At 39.4% G+C, this 24,278-nt stretch overlaps 1 protein-coding gene across 3 annotated transcripts in view; it reads right to left on the bottom strand.

The window, feature by feature from the left end:
* Nucleotides 1-24,278, bottom strand: part of FGF2 (fibroblast growth factor 2) — an 85,700-nt gene that overhangs the window by 11,878 nt on the left and 49,544 nt on the right. The window lies entirely within an intron of this gene.

The following is a 24,278-nucleotide window of genomic DNA, read 5'->3' as shown; positions in this document are numbered from 1 at the left end:
ACTTACCTACTCTGTGCACAGCCCCGATCCTGCTCTTCTCGGGTCCCCCGTCGGCGCTTCTGGCCTCTCCCCTCTTGTTGAATGCCTCCAGAGCTAGCTGCTGGCTCTGGGGGCACTCGTGTGTATGTTCACTCCCAAGCCCCAATCTGTGTCTATGGGACAGACAGAGCGGGGTTTATTTACTAAAGCTGGAGAGTCCAAAATCAGAATCCCTTCTGCATAGAAAGCAATTAGCTTCCAGGTTTCATTGCCAAAGCTTCATTGAACAAGCTGAGGTTAGAAGGTGATTGGTTTCTATGCAGAAGGGAGTCTGATTTTGGACTCTCCAGCTTTAGTAAATAAACCCCAGCATGTCTCAGCCCAGACTCCCACTCCCTCCTCACTGGCTGTGATTGACAGCAGCAGGAGCTAATGGCTCCCCCTGCTGTGTCTCAGCCAATGAGGAAAGAGAGACCCAGGAGAGCCTCGGCTCTTGTGCACATCGCTGGATTGGGATCAGGCTCAGGTAAGTATTAGAGCGGATGAGGAGGAAGCTGCACACTGCAGGTTTTTCACCTTCAGCCTGTAATGCAAAAAAACCTTCAGCCTTTACAACCACTTTTTTTTACTGCATTCTTACTTTGCAAAGTCGCTTTGTGTGATAGTGTAGACTGTCTCAGACTGAAAAAAGGGGAAACTCCAAATGATGAGGTTACAGTATCTCTAGATGGTTTTGTCAGAATGTAATTTCTTAAAAAAATAAAACATTTTTGGTTCATTATAGTAAGACACTCTACCATTTATCCATTTCATAGCATACAATTCCCATAACATTTACTTAGTTATATTCTATTGTTACTAGAAGAATTGTATGAAAATGTTATTGCCCCTTCTTATACTCTCCATCCTCTTCAATCCATTGATATTGTAATATAAAAAAATATATAAGTTAGTGAGCGCAATCCGACAAGCGACCAATGCACTAAAAGGAACCACAAAACCTTTCTAATAAACTCAAAAGTACAAGGAGTGCAGCGCTACATCAAATTAAATGGCAAAGAAAAAATACAGTAAAATAATATCAATATAGTCAAATAATACTAATATTAAAATAAGTCCACTGTAATATAAATATATGGATTCCTCAGTCCACAGTGAAATATCAGACGTTGTAGGTGCAATCCGGTCTCCCGTTGTGATAATATGAATAGATTGCCTACTCACCAGAAACCCAGTAATAAACGCATATCTGTATCACATGCATCCTAGGATCTTGAATAAAGACAGCCCGGAAATGAAATCCTCTGATGGACCCTCAGTGGTGAAAGAAAGGATACCGATCTGATCTCCAAGTATTTACTTCATCAAGTCTGCAGCAATACCTAAATCACTGGGGCTGAGACATGGAAGCTCAGTGCCAGATATGGAGAATAAAGGTGCTCATAGTGTAGTATTTAAAACTATAAATTTATTACATTAAAATCTGAGCAGAAATACATACATGAATGACTGTATATAGTATGAAACTGCTATGAGCAGTAAAAGCACCCAAAAACACTGACCAGTATACATCTAATGTGGGCCGCCGGACCTCCTGATCCGGCGGCGTAGCGTCAAAGCGTGCAGGGGCTCCTCCTAGACGTGTTTCGTGTAAACACACATCTGCAGTAGGGGTGATGCCATGCACGCCGGACGCCATATTAGCCCTATATATAGGATAGAAAAATGCATAATCCAGCCGGCGCCATTTTGCCGTAGACCGGCATATTGAGCATGTGCGGGTGCCATTTTGCCGGTGATTTCCGGGTTGCTAAAAATGGCCGCCGTATGTCCCACTGCACATGTGCCGGCACCATTTTCTTGGTTAGAAGCTCCAGTGTCCTAACCCCAGAGTTGCCAGAGAACTTTAAACCCTCAAACACGGCCGTACGGTCGCCGATCTTACTGGGGGTGACACCCAAAATATGAGGACCCATTCCAGTGTCCTAGCAAAACCGGCCAAAAAGCAAAAAATCAATACAACAAAAACTCTTGTACTCCATACATCTCTTATGTGACTAATAAGATGTAGAGGCACCACCTAGTGTTCTATCTGGGAATAGTCATAGGTCAAACTTTAAATTAAAATTATAATTATAATAACCCATTAAACGGATATGACAGTAATATCCGTTCTGAATATAATACTGTGCATAGATAAAAAATGCGGTCGCTAATTTACTGAAATACCTTACTGGTTTCGGTACAGATTCTAGTTCAGTAATCTGCTCCAAAACCTGGCACATTTAAAGCGGTAATGTATATTTAAAATACTCTATTATAGCTACAAAATTAGTATAACAGTGAGAGGTACAAGAAAATTACATTACACATCCCAAAGCATCCAATAATAAAAATTAAAATTAAAACAAAATTAAAATTAAAAATAAAGTAATGTCCCTGTCAGATGGGTAGTACAAATGTTTCAATGATATATGTGGTCAACTATTGTCAATGAAACAATTAAGGTCCACTTCCACATTCAAGCCACGCGGGGTCAGGGATTTCATTTCAAAAATCCACTTTGTTTCCAGACGTGAAACCTGTCTGGTATTATTAGAACCACGCCAATGATGTTGTGCCACGTCAATTCCTGTAAATTTAAGAGAAGATGGATCCCTATGATGAAAATCCCTATAGTGCTTTGATAAGGAATGTTCCCGGAAGCCCCTTTTAATATTGTACACATGATCTCTAAGCCTGTCACGGAGTCTCCTCGTTGTTCTACCTATATACTGTTTTTGGCACGGGCATTCTAGAAGATACACCACGTGTCGTGTATTACAAGAAATAAAAGAAGTTATCTCATAATCTTTACCGGTTAAAGTAGAGGAGAAGGACTCAATTTTCCTCTTCGACATTTTACTATGTCTACATAATTGACATTTCTTACAAGGGAAGAAACCCTTAAAATTCCCGAAAAAGACTGGGCTTACGGGGGGATCCATAATGTTTGGGGCAATGGTAATGACGTATAGTTTTATGCTGTATTGAATAGGGGGTAATGAACGGGCAGAACATTTCCTTTTTCTGTTTAGGTGGTCCAGAGAGTATATCATGCCTATCCAAGCTACTATATTGATGTCTCGATCTAAGGAGTCAGCCAAATAGCCTTTATCCAAAAATCTCTGTTTGAGAATTTGCCAAAAAAATTTATAAGGGCTGTTTCTTCCCCCTGCCATACTAGGAGGACATCGTCTATATACCTTTTATAGAATACCAATTCTGGTCACTCCCTGGAATAGACGATATCCTCTTCCCACCTGGCCATAAACAGATTGGCCAGGGGGAAGAAACAGCCCTTATAAATTTTTTTGGCACACTCAACAATAACAGTCAGAACATTAAACTCACATACGAATATAGCTCTGAATGTGTGAATTTTTTGGATATTACCATCATTAACATAGGAGGTAAATGTATTACTGAAGCATATTTCAAGCCGTCAGATAGAAACGGGTACATCCCTATGGACAGCTGTCATCATCCGAAATGGCTAGCTGGTATTCCCAAAAGCCAATTTATGAGGCTAAGACGTAATTGTACTGAAAATGGGACTTATTATGAGAAGGCGCAAATTCTCAAACAGAGATTTTTGGATAAAGGCTATTTGGCTGACTCCTTAGATCGAGACATCAATATAGTAGCTAATTTGGATAGGCATGATATACTCTCTGGACCACCTAAACAGAAAAAGGAAATGTTCTGCCCGTTCATTACCCCCTATTCAATACAGCATAAAACTATACGTCATATTGTGAAGAAGCATTGGGAAATACTTAGAGCGGATCCGATTCTTTCAAAAGTTCTCCCTCAAAAACCAGAAGTTGTTTTCAGGAAAGCCTTAACATTACGTAATACCATTGCCCCAAACATTATGGATCCCCCCGTACGCCCAGTCTTTTTCGGGAATTTTAAGGGTTTCTTCCCTTGTAAGAAATGTCAATTATGTAGACATAGTAAAATGTCGAAGAGGAAAATTGAGTCCTTCTCCTCTACTTTAACCGGTAAAGATTATGAGATAAATCCTTTTATTTCTTGTAATACACGACACGTGGTGTATCTTCTAGAATGCCCGTGCCAAAAACAGTATATAGGTAGAACAACGAGGAGACTCCGTGACAGGCTTAGAGATCATGTGTACAATATTAAAAGGGGCTTCCGGGAACATTCCTTATCAAAGCACTATAGGGATTTTCATCATAGGGATCCATCTTCTCTTAAATTTACAGGAATTGACGTGGCACAACATCATTGGCGTGGTTCTAATAATACCAGACAGGTTTCACGTCTGGAAACAAAGTGGATTTTTGAAATGAAATCCCTGACCCCGCGTGGCTTGAATGTGGAAGTGGACCTTAATTGTTTCATTGACAATAGTTGACCACATATATCATTGAAACATTTGTACTACCCATCTGACAGGGACATTACTTTATTTTTAATTTTGTTTTAATTTTAATTTTTATTATTGGATGCTTTGGGATGTGTAATGTAATTTTCTTGTACCTCTCACTGTTATACTAATTTTGTAGCTATAATAGAGTATTTTAAATATACATTACCGCTTTAAATGTGCCAGGTTTTGGAGCAGATTACTGAACTAGAATCTGTACCGAAACCAGTAAGGTATTTCAGTAAATTAGCGACCGCATTTTTTATCTATGCACAGTATTATATTCAGAACGGATATTACTGTCATATCCGTTTAATGGGTTATTATAATTTTAATTTAAAGTTTGACCTATGACTATTCCCAGATAGAACACTAGGTGGTGCCTCTACATCTTATTAGTCACATAAGAGATGTATGGAGTACAAGAGTTTTTGTTGTATTGATTTTTTGCTTTTTGGCCGGTTTTGCTAGGACACTGGAATGGGTCCTCATATTTTGGGTGTCACCCCCAGTAAGATCGGCGACCGTACGGCCGTGTTTGAGGGTTTAAAGTTCTCTGGCAACTCTGGGGTTAGGACACTGGAGCTTCTAACCAAGAAAATGGCGCCGGCACATGTGCAGTGGGACATACGGCGGCCATTTTTAGCAACCCGGAAATCACCGGCAAAATGGCACCCGCACATGCTCAATATGCCGGTCTACGGCAAAATGGCGCCGGCTGGATTATGCATTTTTCTATCCTATATATAGGGCTAATATGGCGTCCGGCGTGCATGGCATCACCCCTACTGCAGATGTGTGTTTACACGAAACACGTCTAGGAGGAGCCCCTGCACGCTTTGACGCTACGCCGCCGGATCAGGAGGTCCGGCGGCCCACATTAGATGTATACTGGTCAGTGTTTTTGGGTGCTTTTACTGCTCATAGCAGTTTCATACTATATACAGTCATTCATGTATGTATTTCTGCTCAGATTTTAATGTAATAAATTTATAGTTTTAAATACTACACTATGAGCACCTTTATTCTCCATATCTGGCACTGAGCCTCCATGTCTCAGCCCCAGTGATTTAGGTATTGCTGCAGACTTGATGAAGTAAATACTTGGAGATCAGATCGGCATCCTTTCTTTCACCACTGAGGGTCCATCAGAGGATTTCATTTCCGGGCTGTCTTTATTCAAGATCCTAGGATACATGTGATACAGATATGCGTTTATTACTGGGTTTCTGGTGAGTAGGCAATCTATTCATATTATCACAACGGGAGACCGGATTGCACCTACAACGTCTGATATTTCACTGTGGACTGAGGAATCCATATATTGATATTGTAATATAGTGTTTATTTCATAGTCCTTTTTAATGATATTGAAGGACATATATGAATTGCCATACCTCCCTTCTCTTGACACACTAGTTCACACATTGTTCTACACATACTTTACATCATGGAGGCTGAGTTTTTTTTAACCTTCTCCAACACCTCAGTAATAGGGGAAGTTGCATAGCTGTGCTGATCATTCTTTTTTAGCAGTGGGAGACTTGCACTGTTAATTTTCAGCCATATGGGCATATTTATCAGATATCAACAGAAATGTGCTGAGAATCGTAATTTCACTACGGGACATTCGAGGGACATTGGTTTTGAGAATGCAATAGACAACATTCAAGCAAACAACTGAAAACAAGGTCAAAGTACATATTTGCAAACTCTTTTACTGGAGTTCTACTTAAAATCCCAAGTTCAGCTTTATTTTTGAATTTTTCTTTAAAGTAAGGCTGCATAAAAAAAACAAACTATTTGAATTTTTCAATAATAGCAATGATGCTGCAAACCCATTCCCAATAGCTTTTCTCTGGCATTAATCTAGAGAAGCAGGCCAACATGACCCTTGTACAGTCACCGCTACTGTGCTCCAATCAAACATCCTTATGCCCCCTGAGCAGCATTGTGGATTACAGTACTGAACTACTTTTTCTTAGAGTAACATTTTATTGTGGTAAAGCTATGTAAATACAGAGGAATAAAAAGTATACTATACCAGAGTTACTTTCCATATTATCATTTGGAACTTTTAGTGTTTTACAGGCAAGCTTAGCTGGAGCTCCTTGCATACTTTTGCACAGGATGCAATTTAATAGCTAATTTCTCCTTCCATATTAAATAACTTTTTTGGATGGTTACGAATACAGTAGAACATAGCAGACACATGTGAATATTATTAACGGTTAAGAAAGAGAAGCATTTTTTTTTAGGACAAGCGTGTCATACTGATGTTTTCTGGACCACATGTGGACTGCTCTCTCCTTCCTTTGGCCCTTAGAAAGTTTAGGAATAACTAAATAAAGCTCTACTTGATGAAGGCTACCCTTCCTTACATATTTTATTCTATTGAAAGCCTCATAAGATATTTCTTGACTCTTTCTGACAGATATATTTTGTAGCTAATAGTTATTACTCTAATGTATATTACCAATGTAATGTCTTGTTTTTCTAGAATTAAGAGATTGTGGGTCTCAATAGACTTAATGTAGCCCCTTGCAAATGTATTCCTCTCAATTTAACCCACTGTTTCCTTTCACTTTGTCATGCCCGGTTAAAGGGAAAAATTAGATTTTATTCCATGGGACACATCCAAAGCAATCATCAGGAAACAGAATTTATGGAATCGGGAGGTGCAATGCACTCAGTTATATATAAAGTATAACATATTTTAGATACTAACAAACTGAAGAGAAAAGAAGGGGTATTCAAGACATTCCTTCTGGACACTGGCCTTTTTGCTTGAAACATTTCTCCAAATAAAACGTTGTTGCTGATGTTGATAGATGAAAATGCTATACTGCCAAATGGTCAGCCTACATATAAGTACTATGTATATCTACTCACATTTTCCACAAAAAGGTCATCTGCTGAAATCGTTTTTAGATGGATCAGTCAACCAAACCAGCTTTTACCATGACAACAGTACCAGACCCCAAATTTTCAGGGGTCAGTTGAGCTGCATGTTCACATTATCTTTGATAACCTGGTGCTACATTTGCTAAACATGTTAATTATTATCAAAAAATGATAATAGTACAATTGCTAAGTTTGTGGATACTTTTTGTCAAAGGCATATCCATATTTGGAGAGTAACAATAGGTCATCTCTTTTCTTCTGTAAATGTATTAGTGGAACCAGATACTTAAGTGTTTCCTGGTAATGTTTTTCAACCTCAGGGAGTATACCTTAACTGGGAAAACTGCATCACAAATCCAACACTGTGTTAGTCTTGTCACTGTCTAGACAGATATATCACTGGAAATGTTGGCATGCATATTTCAGTAGGAATAAAATAGCTTTTCACAAATGCTAATTTTTCAGTATTGCACTGAAAAATTATTAAAATAACAAATATGTCATACTTACTTGTTCTGTGTAATGGTCTTGCACAGAGCAGCCCCGATCTTCTCTTCTTGGTTCACCCACCGTCGCCGATGGCTTCTCCCCTCTGCCGAGTGCCCCCATAGGTGCCTGCTATGGGGGCACTTGTACATGCTGGCTCCTGAGCCCCACTCTGTGTGTCCATTGACACAAAGAGCAATTCTAGGCCCCATCCCCTGCTCCCTCATCACTGGTTGTGATTGACAGCAGCAGGAGCCAATGGATCCCACTGCTGTTTATAAACCAATGAGGAGGGAGAGAGTCAAGAGAACTGCTGCTCTTGTACACATCACTGGATAAAGATCAGTGTATATATATATATATACACATATACACACACACACATATACATACAGTAGATATAAAAAGTCTACACACCGCTAAAATGTCAGGTTTCTGTGATGTAATAAAATGAAATAAATATAAATAATTTCAGAACTTTTTCCACCTTTAATGTAACCTATAAACTGGATAGCCCAGTTGAACAACAACTAAAATCTTTTATGTGGAGGGAGGAAGTAAAAATAAAAAACTAAAATAATATGGTTGCATAAGTGTGCACATCCTAATACTTTGTTGAAGCAGCTTTTGATTTTATTCCAGTATTTTTGGGTATATCAGTCTATCAGCATGGCACATCTTGACTTGGCAATATTTGCCCACTCTTCCTTGCAAAAACATTTAAAATCTGTCACATTGCAAGGGCATCTCCTGTTCACAGCCCTCTTCAGATCACCCCACAGATTTTCGATCGGATTCAGGTCTGGGCTCTGGCTGGGCCATTCCAAAACCTTAATCTTCTTCTGGTGAAGCCATTCCTTTGATTTGGATGTATGCTTTGGTTCGCTGTCATGCTGAAAGATGAAGTTATTATTATTATTATACAGGACTTATATAGTGCCGACAGTTTGCTCAGCGCTTTACATTATGGAGGGGGACAGTACAGTACCAATACAGTTCAATACAAGAAGGATTAGAGGGCCCTGCTCCTTGGAGCTTACAATCTGGGAGGGAGGGGATAGTGGTACAAGAGGTAATTAGCTGTGGGGGATGGAGTGGTAGGAGGAGTAGGGGATTCCAGTATTAGCTGGGGTCGGGGTAGGCTTCCCTGAAGAGATGGGGTTTCAGAGTGCGCCTAAAAGTGAGCAGAGTAGGCGATAGCCTGATAGCTTGGGGTAGGGAGTTCCAGAGGATGGGTGAAGCCCTTGAGAAATCCTGGAGACGAGCATGGGAGGAGGAGACAAGGGAGCTAGAGAGTAGGAGGTCTTGCGAGGAGCGGAGAGTACGGTTTGGGTGGTATTTAGAGACAAGGTCGGTGATGTAAATAGGGGCAGTGTTATGAACGGCTTTATACGTCAGTGTTAGTGTTTTGAATTTTATCCGTTGGGCAATTGGAAGCCAGTGGAGGGATTGGCAGAGAGGGGTGGCAGATACAGAGTGGTTAGTAAGGTGAATGAGTCTGGCAGCAGCATTCATGATGGACTGGAATGGGGATAGCCTGCGATGAGGTAGGCCAGTGAGGAGGGAGTTACAGTAGTCAAGGCGTGATATAATAAGGGAGTGAATGAGTTGCTTAGTGGTTTCCGAGGTTAGGAACGGTCGTATCTTGGAGATGTTGCGGAGAAGAAGTCTACATGAGTTTGTCAGTGATTGGACCTGGGGCTGAAAGGACAGATTGGAACCTAGGATTACACCTAGTACCCTAGCGTGAGGGGTGGGACTGATGGTAGTGTTGTTGATCTTGATGGAGAAATCAGGGGGTGGGGCACGGGTAGGGAAGTTCCTCTTCATGTTTAGCTTTCTAGCAGAAGCCTGAAGGTTTTGTGCCAGTATTGACTGGTATTTGGAACTGTTCATAATTTCCTCTACCTTGACTAAGGCCCCAGTTCCAGCTGAAGAAAAACAGCCCCAAAGCATGATGCTTCCACTATCATGCTTCACTGTAGGTATGATGTTCTTTTGGTGATGTTGTTTTTGCTCCAAACATATCTTTTGAAATTATGGCCAAAAAAGTTCAACCTTGGTTTCATTAGACCATAACACATTTTCCCACATGCTTTTGGGAGACTTCAGATGTGTTTTTGCAAAATTTAGCTGGGCTTGAATGTTTTTCTGTGTAAGAAAAGGCTTCCATCTTGCCACTCTACCCCATAGCCCAGACATATGAAGAATATAGGAGCATGTTGTCATATGTGCCACACAGCCAGTACTTGCCAAATATTCCTGCAGCTCCTTTAATGTTGCTGTAGGCCTCATGGCAGCCTCCCAGACCAGTTTTCTTCTGGTCTTTTTATCAATTCTGGAGGGACATCCAGTTCTTGGTAATGTCACTGTTGCGCCATATTTTCTCCACTTAATGGTGACTGTCTTCACTGTGTTCCATGGTATATCTAATGCCTTGGAAATTCTTTTGTACCTTTCTCCTGATACCTTTTAACAATGAGATCCCTCTAATCCTTTTAAGCTCTCTGCGAACCATGGTTTTTGCTGTAGGATGCAACTAAGAAAATGTCAGGAAAGACCTACTAGAACAGCTGAACTTTAGGGCACTTTAAATGATGGCAGGTGTGTACTAAAAGTACAGCTAACATCCCCAGTTATAAGAGGGCATGGACACTTATGCATCCACATTATTTTAGTTTTTTTATGTTTACTTCCCCCCTCCCCAAAAGATTTCAGTTTGTTTTTCAATTGAGTTGTACAGTTTACAGGTCACATTAAAGGTGGAAAAAGTTCTGAAATTATTTATCTTCATCTGTTTTTTTACATCACAGAAACCTGACATTTTAAGAGGGACGTGTAGACTTTTTATATCCACTGTGTGTATGTATATATATATATATATATACACACATACACACACATTATAAATACCTTTTGTGCCTAAGTGATCACATGCACTCTGTTCTCAGGTGCGCAAGGGGTTTAGCAAGCTAAGGGTGGAGACTTCAGAAGGGCCTGTCAGCAGGATGCAGAGAAACAACAGTATACTGATCTCCCTAGTGAATGGCTGTGCGGGGGGGAGGGGGATGTCAGCACAAGTCTGATCATTGGATTATAGGCAGGCTGTGTAGAATTAAAAAAAAGAAAACTGACCACGTTGAGATAGATGTACTTCAAAGTTGTTTGTAAGTATTTCTTTCCTCATCATCATGTACAAAATATACAATTTACAAGACATACAGTGTGGCCTTTAAAAGTGGAAATATGTGTAAATATCTGTAAATTTGCATGTTTGGTTTTTTTAAATTGTGCAATATTTTACAGTAAATTTTGTTTATTGTTTGCTATTTTTTGAAATACTAAAATGTTATCTTTTTAAACACAGCCAGCTTTTCAGTTTGTGTTATTTTTGTAAGTGCTCCAAGTGTATTGTATGCATTTATTTACACATGACACTGGCCCTATGGGAGGTATACACCCATCTAACACCACTGGTCCTTTAAACATTATCAATCAGAAAGGCACTTTGTAGAGAAAAATGTGTTGATTTACAAAAAGGTAAGCAATTTGGAGGGCAAACGTGCACATATGAATGTGCTTGTTAGTATTTCATGTCCAGGGGGCATGTTTATGAATGATCTTTTTGATAATTAGTACAATGTCCTTTCAGAGCAAAGTAACAGATTCACTTATGAAAGCCTCTCACTACCCGTTGATACCTAAGCTGGCCATAGATGGATTGAATCGCAGCCAGCTCAGCAGGGACCGGCCGCGATTTGATCCATCTATGGGCAGGCTGGTTGTACCCAAGTCAATTTATTGATTAACTTGGGTACAACCAGCCTGTTGGATTTCTTGTGTGCAATTACTGCCAGCAGCTATAGCCACTAGCAGTAATGATTGTGTTCTGCTGGCCAAGAAGGCTCCCTGTTGGCAGAACACAATAGCATTTCAGGAGTGATTCCACTATCCACACTGACTGTGTGGATGTGGGAATCAAACAATTTACTCGGGCATCCTCTATGTTGGTAAATGAATTTCTCCAATCTTAAAGAGTCTCCTATAGCCTGTATTCATGCCTTTATGGAAGGGGGCGAGGTTGTCTTCCAGTTGGTTATAATCAACTTACAAGCCACAAAAAGAGCTCTGGAAATAGCTTCCTGGTTGAAATCACATGAAATAGCGTCACCGAAAATATTAAGCAGGCAGCATTTGGGATCTAAAGGCACAGAGGACTGAAAGACTGAGTTGATAATGTCAGTCACCCCCTTCCAATACAGAAGATGCTTAGGACATCTCCAAAGTAAATGGAGAAGATTACCATGGTCACGCAGGCATTTAACACAACAGGCGTCAGGCTGAATACCCATTTTATACAATTGCTGAGATGTGTAATGCAGAATATATAATTGGGACTTGGAATCCTCTCTAACTTGGTTCAAGTTAGCAAACAAACCAATGGGGGAAGGTAACGCAGGACATAGATGATGTGATTTTCTTTCCTTCCACCACGGGTGGAGAATATTTGTGTTCGCAGTTGGGGGTGAAGGCCCTTGAATAGGTGAAGTACAGGTTTATTTTACAAAGATAGCCCTGTTTTAGTGACTGATTAGTTTTTATAGTCGTAATCTAAAATTGAAATGTTGAAGAAATTATTTACAAAAGATTCATACAGTGGAGTTTTACATCACCTCGAGCTGAATGCCAGTTTTCACAGTGATTTTCTTGTGTTAGAACAATACTGTCCCCTAGCCAAAGCCACAAATCACTGTAATGATATTTGTATCCTTTTTTTTCCCCTTACAGTGCTCAACAATTAAAATGAATAAAGGATCAACATCTTTGAGACTGAAATGTTTAGGAAAAATAGCATGACTCTGTCCCCAAATAGCATGTAAGGCTTCTAATATCCTGAGGAGCTGTCCTGTATAATAATAACTGTGTAGAAAAAGGTGTCTACTCCATGGCCAGCATTATACATCATGTTATGTTCAGCACTCTGTAAACAAAGAAATGATTATTCAGTATCCAAGCAGTGTGTAATCCTAAGCAGTTCTGCTAAAACTCGCGTGCATTGTTGATGTAACTGTTGATTTTGTTTATTTGCTCAATGTCTTTTTTTAATATTCCGAAGAACATGCACAGTCATTTTCTGTTAACAATGGCGAATCTTTCTGATTTCTGCGTTCTGTGCAAATGCATGTCCATTCATGAACAGGTAAATTTAGGCTATCATTGTAGGCTGCCAAGTGCTGTAATGTTCTGTTTATTGAATGTTTCATATACAATTTGTGTTTACCACATCCATGTCATATAGTGATTGTGGGGGAAAAAAGGGTGCTGTTGATTGCATTTGAATGTATTAAAGCAGATTTTATTATATACATTCATACACACTGTGCATAATTACACTGGAGAAAAACTATCACAGGAGGTACAGAGGGGAGATGGTCATTAGTTAGGCAGGCCAGATGTTACTTAGATCAGGGGCTTTCATAACTATGCCAGCCAGAGGGGATCATTATTCTTTTATAGCACTGAACTATACAAACATCTGTAGCAGAAAACAGACATGAAGGCACTGATAATTGTTGTAAGGGTTAGCAGGCAGAGTGTAAAATGCTGTAGAGAGGCATATAGAGAACATGTCAAAAAGCCATTCACTTCAACAAACTCTTCTAAGATTGTAAGCTCCAGGGAGCAGGGCCCTCGAATCCCTCCTGTATTGAATTGTATTGTGACTGTACTGTCTCCCACCATAATGTGAAGTGCTGAGCAAACTGTCGGCACTATATAAATCCTGTATAATAAGAATAATAAGAATATATCTGCATTCAATGTATTTTATGCACCCTATTTATTTATTATTAATTGCAGGTACTTATATAGCGCCATCAATTTATGCGCCCCTTTACTTATTTATTACACATTCACATCAGTCCATGCCCTCAAGGAACGTACAATTGAAGATTTTTAACTCACATCCATACATACACATACTAGGGCCAATTTAGACAGAAGCCCATTAACCTACCAGCCTGTCTTTGGAGTGTGGAAGGAAACCGGAGTACCCAAAGGAAACACACGCAGGCACAGGGAGAACATGCAAACTCCAGGCAGGTAGTGCTATGGTTGGGATTCAAACCGACGACCCTAGTGCTGCTAGGTTTACTGGTAAGTGCTTTCCTTAAGTAGTCATCCAAAAGACTAAGACTGCTCCTGAGCATCACCATCTTGATGTGAACAGACTCAAAGCTGTTATTCAAGTGATTTAAAGCGGAGTTCCACTCACTCTGTAGAAAAATAAAAGTCAGCAGCTATAAAAACTGTAGCTGCTGACTTTTAAAAAACAGCCACTCACCTGTCCCACGATCCCACGATGCCCCGTCACAGCCCATTTCACCAGCCGTCCTGTATTACAGGCGCCGGCATCTTCAGTGTGGGCACCTGGCTGTGGCAGCTTGCGACTTCACAGCCAGGTGCCCACTGCGCATGCGTGAGTAGCGCTGCGCTTCCTGAATGGCCCTGTCGTCTTCTGGGACCTGTCACGTGTCCCACAAGACTTCGTGGAGGGAGGGTAGGAGGACAACTTACGCTTCTGATTGCCTAGGTGATCGCAGCGAAAGTGGGAGTGGGTGCCTGTCAAATTCGGGTATCCGTTCCCCCCCGTTCCCCAAAGGTGCCAATCCTTAAAGGGGAGTGGGGGACCAATCTTTAAAGCGGAACTTCCCCCTTTGGGTGGAACTCCGCTTTAAAGTGGAACTTCAACTAAAAGGAGAAGTTCTGCTTGTTTGCATCCTCCCCCCTTCCACTGCCACGTTTTGATACTTTTTAAGGGCGAGCGAGTACCTGTCAGGTACCTGTCAGATTGCTACGGCAATGTTTCTCCCCTCCTCCTTTCCCCCTGCAGCCTTCTGGGACACATCACAGGTTCCAGAACACTGCAGGACCATTTACAAAGTGCAGCGCGACTCATGCATGCGCAGTAGGAAATCAGCTGTGAATCTGGAAGGCTTCACTGCCGGTTTCCCTTGCCTAAGATGCACCCAAAGCCGACTCTTGAATCAGCACAGATGAGGACATCACTGGAACCCTAGACAGGTGAGTGTCCTTATATCAAGAGTTTAAACTTTTACATTTTTGGGGGAGGGGCTGGAGCTCCTTTTTAAGGAGGTCTGCTCTATAGCAGCCTTTCTCAACCTTTTTAAAATGAACTAAATTTACAGTTTTAGAAACCCCTGCTAATGACCACTTTATCATTATCAGTGTGATAGTCTTTATACTTGTGGTCATTGGGAGAACTCCTTCTTAAAGATAGCTAAAAAAGATCATTGTTGTTAGCAGTTAATTATGTGGGAGGCAGACACTGCTATTTATTCATGGAACCACCAGCAACCTCTTATGGAACCCTAGGCTTCCACTGAACCCTGGTTGAGAAAGGCTGCTCTATAGTATTTTTCTTCAAACCTCCCCAGCAGTTAGAAAAAAGGTTGTGTGATAAAGGGAGGGACAGAGGAGCTTGCACAGCACAGAGAATAATTAAACACTCCCGAAGAGAAAGCTATGACGTCCAAGGAGGACGTCATAAATTCACTTAATTAGGGAATTTTCTCTTCCTGGAGTAGTCAAACTTTCTAGAAAATTCAGACACTGCAAATAAATGATCACTTACGAAAAAAAACACTGCCAGTAAACATTTGAAATATGTATTTTTTTGCGCTTTTACCTGCAATTTTATTATTATAAAAGAATAATAGGTTTTATACTCACACACCAACATAAGTACAAGCTTGTCAACAAAAATGTTCAGTCCCTGAACCCCGGTACATCACATCACACAGAAGGACAATGCAGGTCCAGAAGGCTAATGTGTTTCGAGGGACTTACCATTGCTCTGAGGAAGAGGGCAGGTCTCTCGAAACACGTTAACCTTCTGGACCTCCGTTGTCCCTCTGTGTGATGTGATGTACCAGAGATCAGAGGCTAAAAGTTTTTGTTGACAAGCTTGTACCTATGCTGGTTTGTTAGTATAATGCCTATTATTTTTTTTTATACTAATAATGGATTCTTGAGGATAATACACTAGGCTGGTGCGCCCTCTGTTTGATTTATGGTTGCAAAGAGTGGGCAATAGCTGTGGATTTCATCCCATTCTAGTTTCTCAATTATAATAAATGCACTTGATGTGTCGTAAAAGCTCCTTCAGGTGTGTCATTCTCCTTCGGTTCCTATATCCACCCCCAAGACCTATACGTGCAATCAGTCCATGATGCAGTATTTTTCCAAATTATGTAAGCATCCAATGAAATTGTGCGTAGTTATACATGCTGCATTTATGGATTATTGTAAACAGCATATACAGTGCTCAGCATAAATGAGTACACCCCAACAGATTTGTCAGAAAATCTTTCTTTTCCTTTCAGAATCAACATTTTCTATGGGAGACTATACTACAAAATACTCCCACAAATGCGGGCCATTGATTGCAAACAAGAGTTGTTAATTTGCACACACAAAGAAGTATTTTTCCTAACAAACTCATTCAAGACCGTGTTGAAAAAATGAATACACCCCAATGAATGTCTTAGGAGCAAAGCTAAATTTTAACTACAAAATCCTAATTAACAAGAATTCAAGTACAGGTGAGTCTACTTATTCATTAAACAGGTGTCCAGCAGACAGTTGATTATAAAAGAGCGTTACTTAACAAAGAAAACCCCTTCCCATTTCATGCTGTCAGCAATGGCACCACATGGAAAAGAAATGTCACAAGACCTGTGAAAGAAAATAATTTACACAAGAAAGGGGAAGTCTACAAGAAGATCAGCAAGCTTTACTTATATCATTCAGAATACTGTAGCAAAATTTGATACAAAAATTTAATAACGATGGAACTGCAATCTCACAAAGAGTTGAAGAAAATCACCATGCAAGTTCACTGCAGTTAGCTAAATAAGTAGAAAGCCAAACTGGGGTGATTGTTTGCCATGACACAATACTGAGTACACTGTAGAGGAATGGAATGCATGGGTGTCGTTCACGAAGGAAGCCTCTTCTAAAGCCCATGCACAAAAAATCCTGCCTAGAATTTGCCAGGGCCCAAGCTGAAAAAGACGACTACTAGGGCTCTGTACTTTGGAGTGATGAGACCAAGATAAATGTTTTTGGAACATTGGATGACATCAAAACTGTATGGCATTGCAAAGGTGAGGAGTACAAAGAAAAATGCATGGTGCCTACAGTGAAACATGGTGGTGGCAGTGTGCTTCTGTGGGGCTGCATTAGTGCTGCTGGTGTCAGGGAGCTGTATTTCATTGATAATATCATGAATTCACAGATGTACTGCTCTATATTGAAAGAGAAGATACTACCATCACTCCATGCCTTTGGTCGTTGTGCACTTTTCTAACATGACAATGATCCAAAACACACGTCTAAGGCCACTTGCATTTCTGAATAAGAACAGGGTGAAAGTAATTCAGTGGCCAAGTATGTCTCCTGATCTGAACCCAATCGAACACCTATGGGGAATTCTGAAGAGACAAGTTGATCATCACTCTCCATCCAGCATGCAGGCTCTAAAAGAGGTCGTTCTTGAAAAATGGAAAATTATAGATGTTGCTATATGTCACCAACTTGTTCATTCCATGCCTAGAAGGTTTGATATGTCCTTACAAATCATGAAGGTCATACAAAGTACTAGATGTAGTAGTTTTGTTGTGGGGTGTATTCATTTTTGCATGTTGTAATCTAAGTTATATTATTAACCTTACTTTCATGTAATGAGCTAAACCAGAGGTGGGCAACTGTGGCCCTCCAGCTGTTGGTAAACTACAAGTCCCATCATGCCTCTGCCTTTGGGAGTCATGCTTGTAACTATCAGTTTTGCAATGCCTCATGGGACTTGTAGTTCTACAACAGCTGCCCACCCCTGAGCTAAACAAGTGTTCTAAAAAGCTCAGTTTTGTCAACATTTTGGAAATTGTTCTTGTGTTCATTGAGATATTGATTAAAATCTTACTTTTCAAAAGGGGTGTACTCATTTATGCTGAGCACTGTAAATGTATGTTTTTCTTTGTTATATACTGTACAAAATAAACCCAAGTAGTACTGAAGAAGCTAAATCTTTCACGAAGTGTGTTGACATTTTTGGATTTAAGAAAATACTTAGACACCTATATAATGATGTTTGAACATTATCCATTATCTATTTGAATACTAGCAGTGTCCTACTTCCATTTCAGTGTTGGGTATAATTATTTGCAAAATATGTCCCCTTTCTGGGCTAATGTCTTCATTAAGATACGTTTTATTGATTGTAACAAACGTCATGATTTTATATGGTTTCTGCCACATATTGTGCTTTTAATGTCCACATCTTTTTTTGAAACTATTGTTCCGCTTGTTTTTGTTAGATTATTTTTTGAAGTGGCACGGTGGGAGTCTCTTATTTGACATTTCACAAAAAACACAAAACACTTTTGCTTGATCCAAGAAATCCTATCACCCTAATTATAAAAAATTGTATTTGTATACCTAATACCTAATAATGCCTCTTTCCACTTTAGTCATCCTAAATGATGTGGCTATGTAGTTACAAATGTATTTTAAATGGTATGGCACACACTGCAGGTCAAAGTAACATTCATACTCCCAGATGTATTAGATGTTACTGGAAATATTGGGAAAGTCTTCAAGTCAGCTTGCTGTTGTGTTTCAGCCAAAGCCTGAGGTTGATCCCCTATGTCAATTCAAGCCCAGAGCACAGAATCTTTTCCGTGACACAATTTTATTTTTTACTACCACAATATGCTTTTTTATTTGTTATAAATACGTTCCGCTTTAATACAGACTTTATTACTTCTGTGCACTAAAACAGGAAACCACTTAACCATTTTACAGTCATGCACCAGCTAATGAAGGCTTGTCTTCGTCAGCTGTCCTAGACCGGGCGGTAATCAAGTACAGCTTTGTGACTGCCTCTAAATCCAGCGATAAACTTAGAATATATGAAATCAAAACTTTGCACTATCTATTCAAAATGTGAAAACTCAGGTTGCAGCTTGCCACTGAAGTGCTATAATAGGTCTCTATAATAATATTATATATAAAAAATTTTTTTTTATATAATGCCAATTTTTATATAATATCTATCTCCAGTGAATTCTGTTCTCATGGATGTATTTTTTAATCTGCTTTCTTAAAAGATCAATAAAAGTATGGCATTTAGAGGCAATGTACCGTAATTTTATGGCTAATAAGGAAAAAACATTTATACCATCATCTGGTGAGAGTGGAACTTTAAAGATACTGTTATGGGGAACAAATGTACAACTTGCCGCTACCTTCCACCCCTTCACATTCCTGTTGGTCTATCACTATTGGCCAAAACAGATTTGCAGGCTGTGATTGAATCCCTTTTCAATGGGCTGAGGTTAGCGGGCCACAAATCTGCCCAGTCTTTGTCCTATCTCAGTTTGTGCCGATCAATTTTATCATCGCTAACCATAATGCAGAGAATATTTATATGGGGTTTGTTATAGCATCCAGTCAGCTTAAACTATACTAATTGATGATAAAAAGAATTTTACATAAAGCTGGGTAAAAATGGTCTGAATATCAGCCGGTTCAGCAGAAACCAGCTGACATTTGGACCAATACGGTCTAAAACCCCGTACACACAATGAGAATATCGCACAAATGATCGTCTGTTTTTTTTCTGCATTCTCATATTGACAGTGAAGAAGTTACTAAAGTTACGAAAACTCTTGTATGACAGAATAAAAAGTTGGAAGTGATGTAATGTATTTGTATTGTATTTTCGGATGAAAACTGTACTGATTAAATGAAAATCGTATGATCTGGTACGAGAAAAATTTTCATGCTTGTCCCTTCAAATAATTTCAGACAAAAGCTGTGTACTAACAATCAGATTATCATATGATCACTTCAATATTGGCATTTTCTGATTATGAATACTAGGCTTAAGGATCAGCTTTTGTCGAAGGGACATCTGGAAACCAGCATCCAATCAGTGCTGTGAGCACTAATTAGTGTGCTTCAGCTGGGGGGCAGTCCCCTTGTCACAACACAGTAGCACAGCAGGTAGATCACTATACTAACATAGCTTAGTTAGTACGGTGATCTCTTTTCTTATGTTCCAGGCATAAGTTGCTGCAGTTTGTAAATGCATCAAGCTGTGAACTAAAAGGAAATATCTCAAGGCTCCTGTTTTGCAGTATGATGATCAGAATTGATAAATCTCCCTTTGTTTTGTTTTAATTCATTCATTCATTAAATTTTTTTAACAAATATTTTATGCAGTGGTGACAATTTTAGACAGTGCTTTGCATATATATTGTGCATTCACATCAGTCCCTGCTCTCAAGGAGCTTACAATCTAAGGTCCCTACCTCATATGTATACTGTACATACACATGCTAGGGCCAATTTAGAAAGGTGCCATAATAAATAGGTGCTTTTTAATTGGTGAAATCTATAGTCAAGGTTTTCTTTCCATTTTTGTACTGGCATAAGTTTTTCTGTATATTTTAGAATATTTAAGTAAGGAATGCTTTGTGCTGCTGTGTTAACAAGAACATGATTTTTGCCAAATCATAGATATCCACAACAATTATTAACATTGCATAGGAAATCGTACTGTACACATACAGTGACTAGTTTCAGTTAAAAACATTATTTTCAAAGTTTCTGTCAAAGCAAGGTAAAGGATAAAGAAAGCAAGAAGTTTTCAACATAGAACAAGGAGGGCATTGTGCCGTTACGCAGCGAGATTGAAACATCACCTTCTTTATTTAGCTGTGGCAAAATCTGCCAAGCCTTGGATTTGATCATTTTATTTGCTCCGCTGGCATCTTTGAATCAAGTCTTATGTGACCAGTGTTCCTCTGTCTTTAAAGCTCACAACATCATTTTTAAGTCGGGTAATTTTTATTAAGCTTTGGTTTACATAAAAAGAGAAAACACAAGCAGACATAGTCCAATTTAACACAACAGCATACAGTTCTGAGTGCCTGTTCACACTAGAATGCAGAGTGGGAAATCCGTCTTCCCTGTGACCCCCAATTAAAATGCATTGCTCTTGTGATCTGCAGAGGGTGTCAATGTTATGTTAATGAAATCCCAAATGCAGATCACATACAGTGTGTTTGCCTGCACCGGATCGCATGGTACAGAGGTACAGTTGCAAGAAAAAGTATGTGAACCCCTAAAATGTGCTCTGAACGTCATCTAAGTCACAACAATAGAAGAACACAGTCTGCTGAACATAATACTACACAAACATTAGATGTTGCCATGGTTTAATTGCACATAACATGTAAACATTCACAGTGCAGGGAGGAAAAAGTATGTGAGGCCCTAGCTTAATGACTTCTCCCAGAGCTAATTGGAGCCAGGAGTGAGCCAACCTTGACTCCAATCAGTGTGATGATATTGGATGTGTTGCTGACAGCTGTCCTGCCCTTAAAAAACACACACCTGTTTTGGGTTTACTGGTTTCAAGAAGCACTGTCTGATGTGAACCATGCCTCACAGAAAAGAGCTCTCAGAAGACCTACGATCAAGAATTGTTGACTTGCATGAAGCTGGAAAGGGTTACAAAAGTATCTCCAAAAGCCTTGATGTTCATGTGTCCACGGTAAGACAGACTGTCTACAAATGGAGAAAGTTTAGCACTGTTGCTACTCTCCCTAGCCGTGGTCGTCCTGTAAAAATGACTTCAAGAGCACAGCACAGAATGCTGCATGAGGTAAAGAAAAGAGTGTCGGCTAAAGGCCTACAAAAATCTCTGGCACATGCTAACATTTTTGTTGACACATCTACAGTAAGGAAAACATTAAACAAGAATGGAGTACATGGGAGGACACCACGGAGGAAGCCATTGCTGTCCAAAAAGAATATTGCAGCACGTTTGAAGCTTGCAAAAGAGCACCTGGATGTTCCACAGCACTACTGGCAAAATATACTGTGGACAAATGAAACCAAGATTGAGCTGTTTGGGAAGAACACACAACACTATGTGTGGAGAAAAAAAGGCACAGCACACCAACATCAAAACCTCATCCCCACTGTAAAACATGGCGGAGGGAGCATCATGGTTTGGGGCTGCTTTGCTGCCTCAGGGCCTAGACGGATTGTTGTCATTGATGGGAAAATGAATTCTAGACTTTATCAAGACATTTTGCAGGAAAACGTACGACCATCTGTCCGCCAACTGAAGCTCCACAGAGGATGGGTGATGCAACAGGACAATGACCCAAGGCATACAAGTAATTCAACAAAACAATGGCTGCAACAGCACAGAATACGCCTTTTGGAGTGGCCCAGTCAGAGTCCTGACCTCAACCCGATTGAAATGCTGTGGCATGACCTTAAGAGAGCGATTCACATCAGACATCCCAAGAATATTTCTACACTGAAACAGTTTTGTGAAGAGGAGTGGTCCAAAATTACTCCAGATCGTTGTGCAGGTCTGATCTGCAACTACAGGAAACGTTTGGTTGAGGTTATTGCTGCCAAAGGAGGGTCAACCAGTTATTAAGTCCAAAGGTTCACATACTTTTTCCTCCCTGCACTGTGAATGTTTTCATGTTATGTGCAATTAAACCATGGCAACATCTAATGTTTGTGTAGTATTATGTTCGGCAGACTGTGTTCTTCTATTGTTGAGACTTAGATGACGTTGAGGGCACATTTTATGCCCAATTCATGCAAAACTCCACGTAATCCCAAGGGGTTCACATACTTTTTCTTGCAACTGTATGTACTACTTTTGGTGTGGTTCACTGCGATTAAGCCCACTTAAAATGAATGGGCTCAAATTGTACTGCACTGCACCACATGTGAATTACACAGGAACACGCAGCACGTTCCTGTGCTATTCCTAGTGTGAACCGATAAAACATATCAGGTGCAGCTGCGGGAACTAGGGATTAGGGTGGATTCACAGTAAGCAATTTACTTGGCAAGGCAATTTTCCACTAGCGTAGCAAATGTGGTGAAAAAAATCATTTTGCAATGCATACCCAATAACTTACAAAGAAAAATAATTGCTTGCATATGATTAGACAATGGAAGTCAGCAGAGCTCCAACTAATTCACTAAAAAAAAACTTTGAAAAAGTAGTTGATGGTTTGTACAAACTTCTAAGAGAGATAATGAGACAATCAACAATAAGTGAATTTAAATATTGTTATAAGCATGGATCTTTATTAACACAAAAAGGTTAAAACAAAAATAGAAAACTTACAACAAAAAGATTAAAACCAAATTCAAAGGCAGACTGCAAGGAGCACTTGGTCTTTTTCTGTCCTCTTTTTTTCTATCTTTCTACTTTGTTCATTTTTAAAAAAAAAGTACATTTATTGCAGGTACTTCAGGTAAATGTATATATATATATATATATATGTAAATGGAATCCACGTGATGTACGTATTATTGATCATTGGCTGTACATGTGAAAAAACAACCTTTATTATTTTTAAGACATTGCTTGTTTCTTTTTTTTTCTTCTAATCCTTTCTGACAATGACAAAAATAAAATAATTGCATATCTAAAGGGGTTAATCAGCTATCTCAGCTGTCAATTAACAATTGGATAATTGGACAAAATAAGAGAGACACTAATTAATAACCTGTAAAACTGTATATAAAATGCAGTCATGAAATACACGTAAACACACATCTAAAAATTTAAGTCACATAAAACACAGTATTTTGGGGTTTTTATATATTTTGGGGGGCCTTCATTTTTATTTTATGCTAATAGGGCCTTTTTAAGTTTGGAGCGCTCTAAGTTTAGCATTCACTCATTACTAATCATCTTTCCTTGGAGCTGCCTTTTGTTCGCAGCACACATTTGTATAGTTTGAAAGGAAAAAAAACAAAGCAATAACAGTATGAATAGTAAATCCTCCTGTGCCCCTATTTCAGATATATGTAGCTAATTTGTTTATGGCACAATGGGAGGAAGAGACTATATACCAACAACCCCCCACAGAACTGAAAGTATACAGGAGATATATAGATGATGTTTTTATGATATGGGAAGGCAGTGAGTGGGGTTTATTAGAATTTCTAAATAAACTCAACACTAATAATAAAAATATTCATTTTACTTGGGGTCAAAGCAAAGAATGTATTCAGTTTTTAGATTTAGAAATTCTAACCAAGGAATCAACAATATATACACGGAACTTTTATAAAACAGTGGATCGAAAGGTATATATTCCCCTAGGTAGTTGCCATTTCCCTCCCTGGCTCTTGAATATACCTAAGGGGCAGTTTGTTCGTCTTAGGCGCAACTGCACATATCCAGAAGATTATCAAGAACAAGTAAAAATAATGCAGATATATGCAAATAAAACAGAAAAGTAGGGAGGTGTATGATATGGACAGATCAGCTCTTTTGAAAGATAAAGAAAAGGAACAGAATAATGCGGATGAACCTATTATCATCATGGATTTTAAT

This window comes from Staurois parvus, unplaced genomic scaffold, assembly GCF_062004578.1.
Source record: "Staurois parvus isolate SC_StPar_1 unplaced genomic scaffold, SC_StPar_1.0 ptg000122l, whole genome shotgun sequence".
NCBI lineage: Eukaryota > Metazoa > Chordata > Amphibia > Anura > Ranidae > Staurois > Staurois parvus.
The sequence above is the reverse complement of the archived record's forward strand: the minus strand, read 5'-3'. Positions and strand labels throughout refer to the sequence as shown.